The sequence below is a fragment of the Carya illinoinensis genome, chromosome 6, assembly GCF_018687715.1.
Source record: "Carya illinoinensis cultivar Pawnee chromosome 6, C.illinoinensisPawnee_v1, whole genome shotgun sequence".
NCBI lineage: Eukaryota > Viridiplantae > Streptophyta > Magnoliopsida > Fagales > Juglandaceae > Carya > Carya illinoinensis.
In genome coordinates, this window is record NC_056757.1 from 27,043,450 (window position 1) to 27,060,967 (window position 17,518).

Genomic DNA, 17,518 nt, shown 5'->3' on the forward strand with positions numbered 1-17,518 from the left:
TCTCTCATGTCAAAAAAAGAGGTGCATTCATTTGAAAAATGAATCAATTTGCAAGTAGCTTGGTATGGCATACTTGGATGGAGGGGGTGATTGTTGAAAACTACCTGCAGTATGAAACCATTTCAGCACCGTTCTCTTCCTTAGATTATTAGGCGCCACCCACAGACACCCACAGTGTCTACAGCAAATCACGCCCCAATATCTTCCTCTGATTGCTACACCGCTCAAAAATCGTAGCTGCTCTCTCCTATAAAGGGGAAAGCTCAGGTGGGCAAATATGGGAGTGGGAAAACAGAGAGAAAAGAAGGACGTGAGAGGGTGAGAGAAATTTGTAGAGTTTTTATAAATTTCATACAAATTCATGGTAAAAGAGGTTCTAGTGGATGTAGGCAAATTGCTGAACCATTTAAATATCATCTTATGTAATTTTGGACAGGCCGGAGTATGCAACATATGGTTTCTTGATAAGTCAATATATGCGCGCAGGCTATATAGCAGCCAATAACCTGCATATGTTTACAGTACTGAATATCTACATGGTTATTTGCTTATACTAATTTTGTGTTTGATTCTCATGTTACGTTTAAGCAGAGAGAAGATATAAGAACTGTACTTGCGTGGCTCTGAACCTGGACAGAATTGTGGACTAGATTGAACTCAAAGAATATATCTTGCCGTGAAAATCCACATTATGCCATTCTGCCACCGACGTAATTTCCCGGCCGTCTATTTCACCATCCTTTCCTTTTCACCTTTTTTCTCAAAGATACGGAGCACCCAGATCATAGCTAGATTCCAGTATCTACTCCATGCATGCCTGCTCCCCATGTGCGCATCGGTGGTGATCACTAAATTAGGACTTTAATATATAGCTGCGCGCCTGCAAGGCAATACTAGTAACTGGAAATTAAGTACGTACGTACGTAGGCTATGCAGATTTTTTTTTTTTTTTAGGTAATTAGTTACATAAGATTCCTTCGTTTGCAAGAAAAAGATAAAGCCTGGGAGTGCTCAAGGCCACTCATCTTGATACTCTAACTCCTAGCTAATTCCCTGCATCTTATCAAGAATTCTGACCAGGTTCAGCTTGAGATACGTGGATATCTCTAGTCTTTAACCAGTAGACTGTAGTATAAATGGTAGGCTTTCGGTGTAGAAACCTGCAGATCGAAAGAGTAAGCTGCAGTAAGCGTCAGCTGTCCCCTGGAGTTCCCTTGACCACTTCATTGGGGCTGATCTTCTGAGTCGACCCTTAAGTTCCACTGAAGTGTTTGGGGGAACTCTTGGAGGCAACTGACAATTGAACAAATCCTCATCATGCTTTAGATTAGGTTAAGAATCTTAATCCTAGGATTAAGATTCTTAATGAGAGTCTAGTACTTCTATATATCCATGTTCCCTTAACTAGTTTAGGTTAAGAAGTATTTAAGGATTCCAAAATCCTAGGGTTAAGATTCTTTATATATAATTATTTGTTCAATTTTTTTTCTTTATTAGAAAGATATAGAAAACCGGATGAGAGCTAATGACACGTCCGGGGTTTTTACTCGGATCATGCGGTGTTTTCCTGATTTTAGGGGTAGTAATCATTTTGCTTTTTCGAGTTTAAATTAACCAAGGATTTCTCATTTTTCTCACTTTGTAGGTCGACCAAGGGATTTGGTGCAGATGGTAAGGTTCGAACACCTTTCGTTCCTTAACTTGGCGCAGAATGTAGTATGTTTAATCTGGTCATATATATGTGAGCTCTTTGCCTTCATTTTTCTGAATTTCCTTCAAGAAAATTTTATTTTTAGCAAGCACATAGATTGAGGATATAATTTTGTTATTAGTCTGTGCGTTAAACAGTGATAAAGCGTTGGTCCAGTGGTCGTAATGGCGGTGCTCCTTGGTGGACATACTGGAGTGCTGGCATTACAGGTACAATTGGTCCAGCTATGGGAATCGAAGCATTAAAGTATATCAGCTATCCTGCCCAGGCATGTCTCTAGTTAATTCCACATAATTCGATAGTTTCCTCATTTTGGGAGGGTGGAGGTGTTGTTATAATACAGGGAGCTCTAGCAGTGGTCTCCAAGATTCACTCTTGACTTTTTTTGAGAGATTTTTCTAGTCGGATACTCTGAATCCATCAGCAGTGTCAAAGCTAAGGGGACTGAGTTTGGCCCTGTTGCTGCCCCAAAAATTTGCCGTACCTCCCATAAATTCTGAAAATGCAGCGGCTTAAACGACAACCTGCCCCTCCCCGACCCCCTTTTTCTCCCCCAAACTTTGGCAAGCGAAGTTAATAAGAGCCAGCTTGTGACAGTGAAGAAACGAATAGAGTTAGATGCAGTCTAGCACTTGTTGTGGGAGCTCTGTGGGGGAGAAAGCATTTTGTCAGTTACAACTTAGCACTTGTAGAGGGAGCTTCGTAGTTTATCCTTAACTAACATGTGTCGGTGAATCAAAAGCTGAAATGTGTCCCGTATGCGACACGTCAGCAAATATTTTTAAAAAATATAATAAAAATTTTAAATTGATTTTAAAATATTAAAAAATACTTAATAAATTCAAACTATTTAAGGTATCTTTTCCAACCTGCCAACCTTCTAAAAATAGTGAAACGCATTTTAAAAATTTTGTTTATAGCAAATATTGGAGTCTACTTGGAACCCACAATTCTGAATTCTGCAATAATGAAGGGTAGGCCTGAACTGTCTCTGGAACCATCAAAATGATCTATGTTCAGAGCTCAAAGCTCGACTAATCTGGGCTCTGAAATAAGATTTTATGGCTCCGCTACTGTCTGTAAGCTTCTTTTTCTCCTTTTTTGTGTCCAGTGCTAAATGAATGGAAGGCTATCTCTTCTTTCATATTACTTGTAAGTAACCGTATTAATTGATCATTGGGATCTTAAAGAAACCATTTTAAGATTATTAGTGTTTGATGATGCTTTTGTTAATTGCAGGTCCTCTTGCAAAATCCTCAAGAATGATTCCGGGTGAGATACTTAATTAGAAATTACAGACTTAACTGAAATAAGTGTGCTGTCTATTAGGTGTGATGGTATCTTATTTAAAAGCATAATTTCACGGTGGATACAGTATCCTATATGTCCCTCAATCCTCTTGTAACACGTTAAAAAAATGATCGTTACCTTCTTGTTGTTCATTCCTCTCTTGCTTGATGCCATCTCTTGGGTGAAAGGCGTGGAGGATCCTGGAGCTGAGAATTGAAAATAGAATTTGCTTAATTTATATGTAGAGACTGTCTGAAAGTGATGGTATTTTATTATGCTGTAGCAGCTTTGAGGCCTTGGAAACCATTTTGTAATATAGTTCTTTATACTGTATAATTAATATTTAGAAAGAGTGGGTCGCCTTAATTATAAAATTGGTGACCCTAGTTTGTAATTGTTTTATTTTGCTCTTTCTTTTCCGTTTCAAATAAAATGGTGAGGAAAGCAGTCTAATTATGAATGCTACGCATGTTCTGTTAGGCGCTTGTGGTACGGGGCATACAATTACAACTGAAGTAGAAATGAGAAAGAATAAAAGAAATAATAAGGAACTCCAATCGTAGAAGAATTTCACTTATAGCAAAAGGATTACAAGAATTTCTCTCTTGAATAAGGAGAGCACAATTGACAATACCCTCTCTTATAAAAGGAGAAAACTCACTCTTTCTTATAAAAGGAGAGACAATATATAGGAGAAGCCTCACTATTTTTCTCTCTAAAACTCTCTCTCTTTCTTTAAATTTTTCTTTCAAAATGGGATAGGTTTCTAAAAGCAAAAACATGTATTTATAGGAGTTAAAGGAGGTGGAAGATGGTGGAAGTAAGTGTAAGATGGCGGAAGCAAATGTGAACGCAAGCTTGATGTAGGTTGTCAACTAGCCACCATTTTTGACCCATAAAGAAGATAGCGGAAGCAAGTGGAAGATGGCGGAAGCAAGTGGAAGATGGCGGAAGCAAATATGAATGCAAGCTCAACTTACCACAATTTTTGACCAATAAAAGTCCATAAAAGTGGCTTTACCGCTACATATCTCCCACTTAAAGTCACTTTTGTAATCCTTCTATCTTTTCTACACTTTCTATCTCTATGCCGCTTACATATCTGCTAGGCCTAAGGAGGATCGACACCAGATAAACTTGTCATTATTAATTGGCTTTGTTAATATATCTGCTAGGTTGTCTTTTGTATGGATTTTTTGTATATCCACACTTCCTTCTTCCACCTTCTCACGAACGAAGTGATACTGAACTCGTATGTGCTTTGTTCTTGAATGAAATGCTGGATTCTTTGCCAAATGCAAAGCGCTCTGACTATCACAAAATAAATCAACCTTCTCTTGTACGTGTCCGAACTCTTACAGTAGCATTTGCAACCATATTGCCTCTTTGCTAGCTTGTGTAGCTGCGACATATTCTGCCTCTGTTGTAAAAGTAGCCACGATAGACTGTAATTTTGAAACCCAGCTTACAGCTCCTCCAGCAAGAGTAAACACATAACCTGAGGTGGACTTGCTCTTGTCAAGATCACCTGCATAATCTGAATCAACATAGCCTCTGACAGTAAAGTCTGATCCTTCGTAACATAATGCTACATTTGAGGTACACTTGACATATCTCAGGATCCTCTTTACAGCACTCCAATGCTCTTTACTAGGATTTGCCATGTATTGACTAACCACTCCCACTGATTGTGCAATGTCTGGTCTTGTACAAACCATAGCGAACATTAAGCTACCCACTGCTGATGCATATGGTACTCAAGACATTTCCATTCTCTCTGCTTCATTGCTAGGACTCATACTTGAGGATAACTTGAAATTAATAGGAAGAGGGGTAGAAATTGGCTTACAATCTTGCATGTTGAAGCGTCGCAAGATTTTCTTCAAATAATTTTTCTGAGAAAGCCATATCTTCCTATTATTTCTGTCTCGGTAAATTTGCATCCCTAGAATCTTGTTTGCTGGTCCCAAGTCCTTCATTTCAAACTCCCTAGCCAACTGTGCCTTTAAGTCTGTAATACGATCTTTGTTGGGGCCTACTACCAACATGTCGTCAACATACAACAACAGAATAATGAAATTACCATCACTAAATCTCTTGTAGTAAACACAAGGATCTGAACTATGTCTGTTGTATCCAAGGCTCATGATAAAGGAATCAAATCTCTTATACCAACATCTCGGCGCCTGTTTGAGACCGTATAGAGATTTGTTCAACCTGCAAACCAAGTTCTCTTTTTCTTTTTCTTCAAAACCTTCTGGTTGGAGCATGTAAATTTCTTCTTCAATTTCTCCATGAAGAAATGCAGTTTTCACGTCCAGTTGTTCTAAGTACAAGTCAAATGTAGCACACATCGCAAGGACTGCTCGAACCGTTGAGAGTCGAACAACAGGAGAGAATATTTCATTGAAGTCTATGCCTTCTTTCTGAGCGAATCCTTTCACCACCAATCTAGCACGATACCGCTCCACTTGATCATTGCCATTTTGTTTGATCTTGTAAACCCATTTGTTTCCGATGGCCTTTCTTCCTTGTGGTAGTGGTACAAGATCTCATGTTTTGTTTTTATGGAGAGCTTCAATTTCTTCTTGCATTGCAACCATCCACAGAGAAGCTTCTTGGCTATTTGTAGCCTCGTGGAAATTTGACGGTTCTCTATCTTCTGTTAGTAGACAGTATGCGACATTTCCCTCCATGATGTACTCTGAGTGCCAAGTTGGTTTTCTTCTCTCCCGAGTTGACCGTCGAACTTGTGGAATTGCACACTCAGTTGTTCTTGTACTTCGTGCTCTGATATTGCTTCAGAAGAATCTGGAACTTCTAATTCTTGTCTTTCTTCAATTTGAACTGTAGTAGTCTCTGGTTTCTCTTTTGAAGCGCTATCATTTTCTTTTTCTTGTACCTTATCTTCTACAAATACAACATCCCTGCTGATTAGCACCTTGCGGGCAGTGGGATCCCACAGGCGATACCCCTTGACTCCATCAAGATACCCTAAGAAAATACATTTTCTAGATTTTGGATCTAGCTTTGATGTTTCTTGGGCGCTGTACATAACATAAACAGGACTTCCAAATGTATGTAAGTGAGAATAATCAGCTGACTTATCAGTCCACATCTCCATCGGCGTTTTCAGATCAATTGCGGTTGATGGTGACCGATTGATCACATAACAGGCAGTCTTGACTGCTTCTGCCCAAAATGACTTGGCCATTCCCGCAGTTCTCAACATCGCTCTTGTTCGTTCTAACAAGGTTCTGTTCATCCGCTCTGCTACTCCATTTTGTTGTGGAGTGTATGCCACTGTGAGCTGCCTTTTGATACATTCTTGTTGACAGAAGCTATCAAATTCACTACCAGTATATTCTCCTCCATTGTCTGTCCTTAAACACTTGATCTTCTTTTCAGATTCAAGCTCAACCCGTGCTTTGAATATTTTGAAAACTGGAAATACATCTGCTTTATTTTTTATTGGATACACCCAACATCTCCTGGAGTAATCGTCAATAAATGACACAAAGTATTTTGCTCCTCCTAGGGACAAAACTGGTGCTTGCCAAACATCAGAATGGATTAGTTCTAAGATAGCTTTACTTCTAGCAGAGGAACTACTGAATTTCAATCAGTGCTGCTTACTAGTAACACAATGCTCACAAAAGGGTAATGAAACCTTTTTGAGCCCTGGAAGAAGCTTTTGTTCAGCAAGAATCTTCAAACCTCGTTCTGAAATGTGGCCAAGCTTACGGTGCCACATCATTGTTAATTCTTCTGCTGAACTTGCCAACGCAGTGGATGCTTCTCCTTCTTGTTGTGTTTCTCCTTTAAGCATGTACAAATTTGCAGCTATCTTTTCCGCTTTCATCATTACAAGCGCGCCTTTAACTATTTTCATGATCCCATCTTGAAATATGAGTTTTACACCCACTATTATCTAATTGTCCTAAAGACAATAGATTTTTCTTCAGGCCTTTCACATGTCGTACCTCCTGAATGGTGCGAACTGTACCGTCACACATCTTCAATTTGATGGTACCAATAACAGCAATCTCCAAGGCATGATCGTCTCCCATGAACACAGATCCTCCTGAGATAGGTTCATATTGATGGAACCATTCTCTCCGGGGAGTCATATGCCATGTTGCTCCTGAGTCAATAAGCCAGACATCAGCGAATTTTCTTCTACCTTCAGTAACTATTGTTGCCTCACTGTATAAAATTTCACCATCATCTGAGGTGCTTGCTACACAACCCTGAGCTTTTGACAACTCAAGGCCTTTTCCTTTGGCTTCTTCGTTCTTCTTGAGATGCCAACACTCCCTTTTGTAGTGCCCTTTCTTGCCACAGTGATGACACTTGACATTCTTCTTACTTCTGGATTTTGATCTACTCTGATTTTGACTCCCACTGGGGCCACGTTCCGTTGATCTTCCTCTTGTCATTACCAAAGCTTCGGCTTGCTATGAACCTCCTGGTCTATCTTCTTTACTTTTGCGCCGACTTTCTTCTTCAAGAACCGCAGCTGCAATATCATCAAAGACTAGAACTTCAATGTTGTTAGTTAAGTTGATGATGAGTTGATCATACGAATCAGGTAGACTTTGAAGTAGAATTTCAGCACGTTCATCCGTCTCTATGTTATGCCCCATTGCTGTGAGCTGTGAAAATAAAGTGTTGAGGGTGTTGATGTGGTCTGTCACCATAGTTGACTCCATCATCCGAAGGGTGTAGAGTTTTCTTCTCAAGAAAATTTTGTTGTGTAGTGATTTGGCCTCGTACAATTTTGTCAGAGTATCCTATATCTCTTTTGCTGTCTTTTTCTCTGCTTGACAATACTCCATCAGCTAGTGCTAGGTGCAGATTAGCAATAGCATTGCCATCCATCTCGTTCCACTTGCCGTCGTCAGTGATCTCATCGGGCCTATCTCCAATTGCCGTCAAGCAATTATCTTTCCTCAAAATTGCTTTTATTCTCATTTTCCACAATGAGAAATTACTCCCATTGAACTTCTCTATTTCGTACTTCGTCGTCATTATTAAAGATGCATCCTTTCCACTAACTGGATCTAACTGTAGCACGAAAATCGGCTATAAACCTGATGCTCTGAGACCACTGTTAGGCGCTTGTGGTACGGGGCATACAATTACAACTGAAGTAGAAATGAGAAAGAATAAAAGAAATAATAAGGAACTCCAATTGTAGAAGAATTTCACTTATAGCAAAAGGATTACAAGAATTTCTCTCTTGAATAAGGAGAGCACAATTGACAATACCCTCTCTTATAAAATGAGAAAACTCACTCTTTCTTATAAAAGGAGAGACAATATATAGGAGAAACCTCACTATTTTTCTCTATAAAACTCTCTCTCTCTCTTTCTTTAAATTTTTTCTTTCAAAATGGGATAGGTTTCTAAAAGCAAAAACATGTATTTATAGGAGTTAAAGGAGGTGGAAGATGGCGGAAGCAAGTGGAAGATGGCGGAAGCAAATGTGAACGCAAGCTTGATGTAAGTTGTCAACTAGCCACCATTTTTGACCCATAAAGAAGATAGCGGAAGCAAGTGGAAGATGACGGAAGCAAATGTGAATGCAAGCTCAACTAGCCACCATTTTTGACCCATAAAAGTCTATAAAAGTGGCTTTACCGCTACATGTTCTTTGTGCAAGCTTGCACTCATTTGTTTCAGGACGTTGGGATTAATGTACTTCCTAATTAATTAATAATTCAATTTGATTGACATTTTTAATTTTTTTGTCCACGTACTCAATATTGATGAATTTTTACTAATCAAGTGTGGAAGAAGATTAATTGTAAAAAACAACATGCTCATACCGAGCTTCATGTCCTAAGTGGCACTACAAGGAATTCCAGTTTTCCGAGCGCAACAATTTCGCCGCTACAACCCCTAAAATCGTTGCAAATAGTTTATTCCAAGGAATTCATCTTCGCTATGGGTTAGTTTCCAAAAAATGGATAAACAACTTATTACCATTGATTTTTCTTAAAAGCACAAATAAGTATATTACCGACATCTCATTCTCAGCCGCAAATATGTAAGTACACGCTGGAAAAAATGCCCCCAACTGGAGTAAATTCACTTTCACGTCGCTTAGAAATCGCTAGAAAAAAGATTTTGATCGCCGTATTAACTAGGATTTTTGTAGCAATTCATTTAATCGATGGGAATGAAAAACAATTTTGTCAGTTGATTTTCACTGTAAATGCATGGAGTATTCATCCCTGCAATTAATCTTATATATTTATTAGCACTTCTGTGAAATTGCTGGAAAAAGTGGTTATTCCTGACGATTTAGAGAGGTCACCAAAACATGCAGCAATTTTTCCCAACAACATTCACATATCACTACAACTGTCTACTATCCACATAATTTGATAGGTTTATCTAGCATTGGCAATAGCGGCTGAAATGGAAAGTCGTCGCTATACATGTTTGAAATTCTGGAAATGTAAACCAATGTAAATAAAAAATAGCGGCTGTTGTCATCATGATTCCATTACTCAATGACTTTCTAATATTCTGGAAATGGCTTTTGTTAGGAACCTTGCTGGCCGGGACACTGCTAAAAGTGGAACCTAAGACATACACTGGTGATGACACATGAGTGTTTGAGGACCAGCCCAATGAAGCCACTAAGCTCAATGACTCCAAAGACCAACTTATTATCCAACCCATTGTCTAGTATGATTTTGAAATTTAATTTTGAAAAGATTATGGTGACTTATAGTCAGCTAGCTATATCTCATTGAAAAGTCTTATGTCTCAAGTTTCCAACTCATCAAATAGTGAGCAATTTAGAGTCGTCTAAAGGAAGTTATAAAGATTTTATTGAAGACTATGCAAGGCTACTGTAATTGTGTTGCCCCTAACTCCCAAGTATGAAAATACAAGAATTGAGGCGTCTGGATGATAACAACACTAGTCACACACCCTAACGACAAGTGCCAAGTGTGTGCACATGCAATACGTGTAAAATAAAAGACAGTGGATATATTATAGTCAATCAATTAAGTACCAAAATTATTAAATACAGAATCACTTAAATAAAAGTATTTCAAAGATATTACAGTTATCCGATGAAAATTTAATAAAACCAAAATACATGAACCAAAATGGGAACCAATCCCAATACTCAAGAGAGTGAACTCAGATCACTCCTTCAGCGGAGTCGCATCCTTAGACTCTACATCATCATCTACATCAAAATCTACAGTACCATAAAACGGTACCGCAGTGTATCGAATACTGTAAGATTATGAGTCTCAACAAGTAACCAACCAAAACAATCCAAGAGATAAAAATACATTCATGCAACCAACAAACATGTGTGCACATGACGAAACATGCATATGACCCAAAACCATTCCCCAAAAATAACCACTTGTCATTTTTCCAGAAAATGGTTCACATATCCATGAATCACGAACCCGTCATTTTCCTATAAAATAACCCATTAATCAATTATCAACTCACTATAGGCGAGAATCACAGGCGAGACTCTACCACCATCTCTACCACGTGCACCGTAGACGAGAATCATAGGCTGGACTACCACCATCCTTATTTACCACCATCTCTACTGTGTGCACCATAGGCCGGAATCACAGGTGAGATTTTACTACCGTCCCTACTTACCATAATTCCTACAATTCATTTCCACACAAGTGGTACCTATAAGAGTATTGTAGGCGGGAATCACAAGCGGGACTACCACCACCATCCCTAAAGTCCATTTTTCCTCCCTCTCAATCCTTTCATTTTATTCATTACAAACATAATGGAAATCCTCTCTCACATAAAAACCCAGCTTTTATCTACAACCATGAACATGCATGAAATACAATGATGAATGTCATGACATTTAATACCACAAATAAAATATACTACCATAATCCAATTTCACAAACAACTCCATCCTCTAATCCAACCGACCCCCAACTCCACGGACTCAACGCTCGACACAACCAACCAGATCACAAAAGAATTGTTAGTGTAAAATATATTTAAATCTCATAAAACTCTTTGAAAAATTAGTTACAGTACTAAAGGTAAATTTCTGAAAGATCAAACACCCAGTTCAACACCAAAAAAGAGCTCGAAAATAAATCACTAAAAATCACAATTTTTGGGACGGAAAATGGGTTTCAAAATCAAGGAAATTTTCGTGAAATAAAAAGGCTGATTTACTAAAATAAAATCCAGGAGATGATGGCTCAAAATGAAGCTTATGACAAGAACAAAAAATCAACAAGAACAAAAAGGCAGCTCACGATTTGGGTCAAAAACAAGGAACGGTTTGGGGAAGAAAACATGGCACGACAAGGCACAAAAATAGAACACGAACAGCCCAAAGCAAAAGGAAATACAAGGGGATTAACCACATGCTTAAATCAAGAAAATACTAGAAGAGAAAGAGAGGGAAAACCAAGCTTGAAGGCTCACGGATTTACCTGCAAAATAGAGAAAAATAGATGAAATAAAATGCTAAAAGGGAAGAGAAACACACGATTACAGCAAAAGAGGAACCCGAAATTAAAGAGCTTAAAATGGAACCATTACCAATTGAAAATGGAGGACTCACCGAGCAACAAACGGCGGAAAGAAGAAGAAATGAAGAAGAAACATGGGAAGAAAAGCAGCGGCACCATGCCAACAACAGAGGAAAGAAACCGAAATAAAAGAAGAAGAAAAGAAGCAATAGATGGCCACCCAAAAAAAATAGAGGAAGAAGAAGAAAAGAAATAGAAATGAAGAAGGAGAATGAGCTGTCAGCGTGTAGGAGAGAAGAAGAGAAAATAAAATGAAGAAGAAAGAGGCAAGGGCGACAAGGCTTAGGAAGAAGAAAGAAAGAAGGAGAAAAGCCCTAAGGGCAACTAGGCTAAACGACGCCATATAGGGGAAAAATAAAAATAGCTGAGCTAGTGCAATGGGTTGGGCCCGAAAACAAAGGGAAAACTCACTAAAATGCCCAGTTCGAAAATTGAAATCCAACAAGGTAAAAAGGCACAACAATAAATAAATAAATAAATAAAAGCCAAGTAAAAATATTACAACTCAATATAATAAAATATGAAGTCACCCTGAATGCATGAAGTCAATAGTTTCAACTACATAATCATATATTACAAGCTAAAGCATATAAGATGCAAGTTAAATATTGCTTACCCATACATGATTGATCAGCTCATCCTTCTCTACCATGGGAACATCAATCCATCGTGCGTAACTCATGTCCACATGATGCTTCAATATCCATGTGATCCTTGTGGTAAACATTGTCCCATTCTCACAACATGGGGAGGTTTCTCCATCATTGATTTTTAGAGGTATTTTACCATGCTTCTGAAGCTTATCAAACTCAACGCATTTGGCTGGCCCACATCTACATCTCTTTGGTGCAACATATAATGGTCTCAACTCCAAAACAAATTCACCTACAGGGAATATCAGCTTAATTAAGTGCTAGTTTGAGGATTTGGTATACAAATTTTAAACCTTACATGTATATTAACTTCACAATAAGTGAGCATAAAATTTCCATTAACCATTGTCATCTCTACTTGTGTGGGCATCCAATATTGGATTCACAACTTATGTCTCAAGAACTATGCTTGGAGGCTGCGTTGAATCGTCAGAGCTATCCTCCATGTCATTATCATTTGAGGTCCATGATGAAAGTATTAAGGATGTATTTGTCCCCTCATTGAGTAAGCCCTAATTCGTCTATAGCCTCCACATCGTCTGAACCCTCTTCCTTGTCCAGTTTGTGCCATAGATCTTATATTTGAACCTTGATATTACAATCACTTTCAAATTTTAATAGTGAATATAGACATCTTCTATATGAATTGAAATAGTTAAGTAAGTCATTAAGGTATAACTTCTTCATTAACCCATTGAAAAACTAAAACTTTTGCAAGTGCAAGTCAAAGATATTAGAATCAAGGATATTAGAATCACTTTCAGATTTCATATTATATCTTAGAATCAATTTCAAATTTTACAAGTGGAAGTCAAATGTATGGATTTTTTGGGACAATGCTATGTCTATTCAAGTGGTGTGGATTAGCTTGTACTTTATTTCCCTTCAGGTGAATATAGGGTCTTACCAATTTTTGTGAAATATAATCTATGCTAAGTGTAATAGGCATGAACAGAAAAGATTATGGGAGGATCTTAGTTATCAGTTCATGGGTTCGAAGCCTTGTTTGTTTGCCGGTGAATTTAATATCATTCAAAATAGTTTAGAGAGAAGGGTGGGCGTCTACGACCCATTTTTGCGATGGAAGATCTCAATGCATGGGTCCACCAGGGTGGTTTGGTTGAAATGAAATCGAAGGGTCGTAACTTCTCCGGGTGTAATGGTCAATCGGGTCTCGCTCGGTCTTGGGCGAAGTTAGATCGAGCCTTCATGGATGTTTTTTTTTTTTTTCATTTTTGCTTGTCATCTGTTCCTATCTTCTACACACTACGTCTGACCACTCTCCTATGGTTATTGAATTTAAGAATGATCCTTTCTCTTATGGCCCCTCGCCTTTTCATCTTCAACAAATGTGGGTGGACCATCCGCAATTTTTAAAGTGTGTTCGGCAGGCTTGGTCTAGGTTGGTTGTTCGCCTGAGACTTACTAAGTTGGTGGCAAAGTTGAAGAAAACTAAAGTTGCTTTACGTGAATGGAATAAATAGGTTTTCAGTCGTACCACTATGCATATTAATCTTCTTGAGAGTCACATTGAGGAGTTTGAAAATAAGCTACATCACAGTTGGGATGAAGAGACGAAAAGGGATCTTTTCTCGTCTGCAGAATTGGAGAATTGGATCCATTGTGAAGATACCAGATTGACCCAAATATCTACATTAAAATGGCAAATTGAAGGTGATCGTAACGCAAGATTTTTCCACGCTTACCTAGCCAATAAACGGCGTAGACGAGTGGCAGAAATGAGGTCTTCAAATGGGGTTACCTTTAATTCACTTAAGAGTATTCATCAAGGAGTTGTAGATTTTTTTTCTAATTTTCTGCAAGGGCTGCTGACTAGATCAGCTCCTGATTTGTATACTCTTATTTCTCCAGTTATTTCGGATACTGATAATTCAAGACTATGCTCTGTTCCTTCTATGAATGATGTTTACTCGACTCTTTCCTCTATACTGTCTAATAGTACTCCGGGACCTAATGGGTTCAGTTCGGGTTTCTTCAAAAGTTGTAGGGAGGTGGTAAAAGATGATGTTTTGGAAGCCATATCTGAATTTTTTGTTTCTAAACAACTTCTGAGATTTTTTACAGCTTCTTTTCTTGTCTTAATTCCGAAGGTTGATATACCTTCTGATTTTGATAAGTTCAGGCCTATTAGCCTCTGCTTGGTTTTCTATAAAATTTGCTCCAAAATCATTGTTAATCACTTGACAGGTCTACTCTCCTGAATGATCTCATGGGAACAAAGCGCTTTCATATCGGGGAGAAGTATATTTGAAAATATTAGTCTCATGCAGGAAATGGTTCATTCCATAAATAAGAAGGCCCATGATGGTAATATCATGATTTTAGATATGCTAAGGCTTATGATCGAGTGGATTAGTCTATTCTTCTGGAGGTTCTTCGCTGTTTTGGTTTCTCTCCTCATTTTTGTGAACTTATCAGAGCTTGTATCTCGTCTCCTTGGTATCTATTATGATGAATGGCACTATCAAAAGTTTTTTCAAGAAGGTCGTCTCTCTCCCTATCTGTTTATTATTTTACAAAAAGTTATATCTAGACTAATCAAACAAAGTGTGGAGGCTAAAAAATTTGGTCAATTTTCTCAAGCTTGAGGTGCGCCTATAATTTCTCATCTTATGTATGTTGATGATGTGGTGCTTTTTTCTAATGGAAGCTCGAAAGCCATCAGGGAACTCTTAGCTATACTTCATAAATATGAAAGTTGGTCGGGGCAATGCATAAATCATTCTAAATCTGTCATTTTCTGCTCTCAAAAAATCTCTTTAACTCGTAAGAGCTCGTTATTATGGCAGATAGGATTTTCAAAAGGATCTTTCCCTTTTAAATATATTGGCCTGCCTATTATCTTGGGTCATCTCAAACAGGTGCATTTGGAAGATATGGTGTCCAAAGTCCAAAAGAAAATATTGGTGTATAAAATGAAACTTCTTTCGGTGGGTGCCAGACTTATTTTATTACGTCATGTTCTCTCTAGTATGAGCATTCATCTCTTTACTGTTTTACAGGTCCTGCAATCCATTATCAAAACCATTTATTGCATGATGAGTGCATTCTTCTGGGGGAGGCGAATGGTTAAAGTAAGAAAAAATAGGTGGCCTGGAATTCTATCTATTGTCCTGTTGAGGAAAGTGGCTTGGGTCTAAGGCATCTTGACGATATGCAACAAGCCCTGTACACTAGACTTGCTTGGAACCTCATTCAAGGTAATTCTTTATAGGCCAATTTTTTTAAGGGTAAGTATGTGGGGTACAAGGTTTTGAAAAATGATTGCTAAAACCCTTCTCATGGTTTTGAATAATTCTAAGTGGCGCCTTAAGGATGGAAATGTTTTCTTCTGGTATGACAAATGGCGGGATAGCGGTCCTTTATTTAATGATATGCAAATTATGGGTAATCATTTTCTTAAAGTTAAGGATTGCAAATTATCAAACAGTTGGGATGTGGATCTTCTTCTCCAGTTAGTGGGCCTAGAAAATCTTGATGGCATCTTAGAGGATGTTTGTAAAAATAAATCGAGTCAAGATGTGCTGATTTGGACCAAAAATGATAACGGCCTATTTTCCACCAAATTGGCTTGAGATTGTGTTCATATCAGGGGTGGCACTCTTGAAGGGCATTCTTGTATATGGTATAAGACTCTTCCTCTCAAAATGTCTATCAATATGTGAAAGCTTGGAATACGGCCTTGAGTATGGATCATCATCTTCATCGTATCGGCATTCCTATTATTTCTCATTGTGATTGTTGTGCTAACAGTCACTATGAAGATCAGAATCATGTTTTGATTGCAGGTGCTATTGCCAATACGGTGTGGCATTATTTTGGGGCTATCTTTGGTATTCTAATTGGTCACAATTGGAAAACCATGGTGCTGACTTGGTTTTGTCGTGCAAAATCATCGTCTCAAGTTGGCATAATTATGGAGAATATTCCAATTATACTTACTTGGAGACTATGGCGGAGGCATTGTTTGGCGCGCATTAAGGGACGATTTGAATCTGCAAATGATATTATTTATTCTGTTCGTTAGTAGATTAGTCTTATATGTCGTGATAAGCAAAATCGTTCTCACATTTATCGTTTTGATTTGCAGGTACTAGAGCACTTGAATGTCTAGCCTACGCTACCTCCTGTACGGCGATGCAAAGCTATTACTTGGTAACACCCATCAGTTGGTTGGGTTAAATTGAACACAGATGGTAGTAGTTTGGGCAACCCGGGTGCCTCAGGTGTGGGGGGATTATTCGTAATGATCATGGTACTTTAATACATGCATTTTCTTCTTTTATTGGTACAGGTTCTAATAATTAGGCAAAGCTCTTAGCTCTCCTTCACAGGCTCCAGGTTTGTAAAGCTTTATCTCCCAATTATGTGGAAATTGAACTAGATTCTATGACTGTCATTTCTTGGTGGAGGAGTAAAAGATGTGGAGTAAATTGTTTGGTTCATCATGTTTTTCGTTAGGGTAATAAAGTCGCAGATTGGTTGGCAAAACATGGGGCTTCTGGTGTTGATTCGGTTTTTTCCCACTTGATGGAGACTCCCTGAGTGCTGCGAGGGCTTATTCACAAGGACTACTCTAGTATGCCTTCGCTTCATTTTAGTTAGTGTTGTTCTCTTTTTTGTTGGTGCTTGTGTTTTGTTGTGCTTGTTTTTGTGTTGGTTTGGTCTTTTTTGCATGCTGTGATTTCTTTGTAATCCCTAGACGCTTGATTTGTAATCTCGGTTTTCGTCCGCTACAAGTGAGAGTTATTAATAAAATTAGGAAAGAGTCGCTCTTAGACAGGTGACTCTAACTCTTTCTTTAAAAAAAAAACATTTAAATTATAAAAGTACTACAAATTACAACACTTAAAAAAAAAAAAAAGCATTATAAGCACTACAACAAGTAACAAGTCATTCCACATTATCGGTGAGGAAATTATGATCTACCACGAGTACTCCATAAATGCTTGATAAGGTCATTCTGGAGTTGATTATGAGTGCCTCTGTCTCTAATTCGATGATGTTGCACAATGAACTCCACGAACTTAGGTATATTATCGCGTGAAATTGGCTCATTTGGGGTATCATATTTGTAAGTGAACTACTCAGCCCCGAGATATAGATGACGCTCATATTCAATGATCATATTGTGTAAAATAATGCATGCGTACATAATATCTTTTAGAACGTCAGGCTTAAAATACCTAGTAGGTCCACACACAATTGCAAGTCTTCCTTGGAGTACTCCAAAGGCAGGCCTCACATCCTTCCTTGCAAACTCGTAGCAAGTAGCA

At 38.2% G+C, this 17,518-nt stretch overlaps 1 long non-coding RNA gene across 1 annotated transcript; it reads left to right on the plus strand.

Annotated features, from left to right (window-relative positions):
* Positions 1-683: 683 nt before the first annotated feature.
* On the plus strand, positions 684-3,241 carry LOC122314218. The gene is made up of 2 exons (XR_006243644.1): positions 684-2,863; positions 2,951-3,241. It is a non-coding gene; the product is annotated as an uncharacterized LOC122314218 (long non-coding RNA).
* The last annotated feature ends 14,277 nt before the right edge of the window (positions 3,242-17,518 follow it).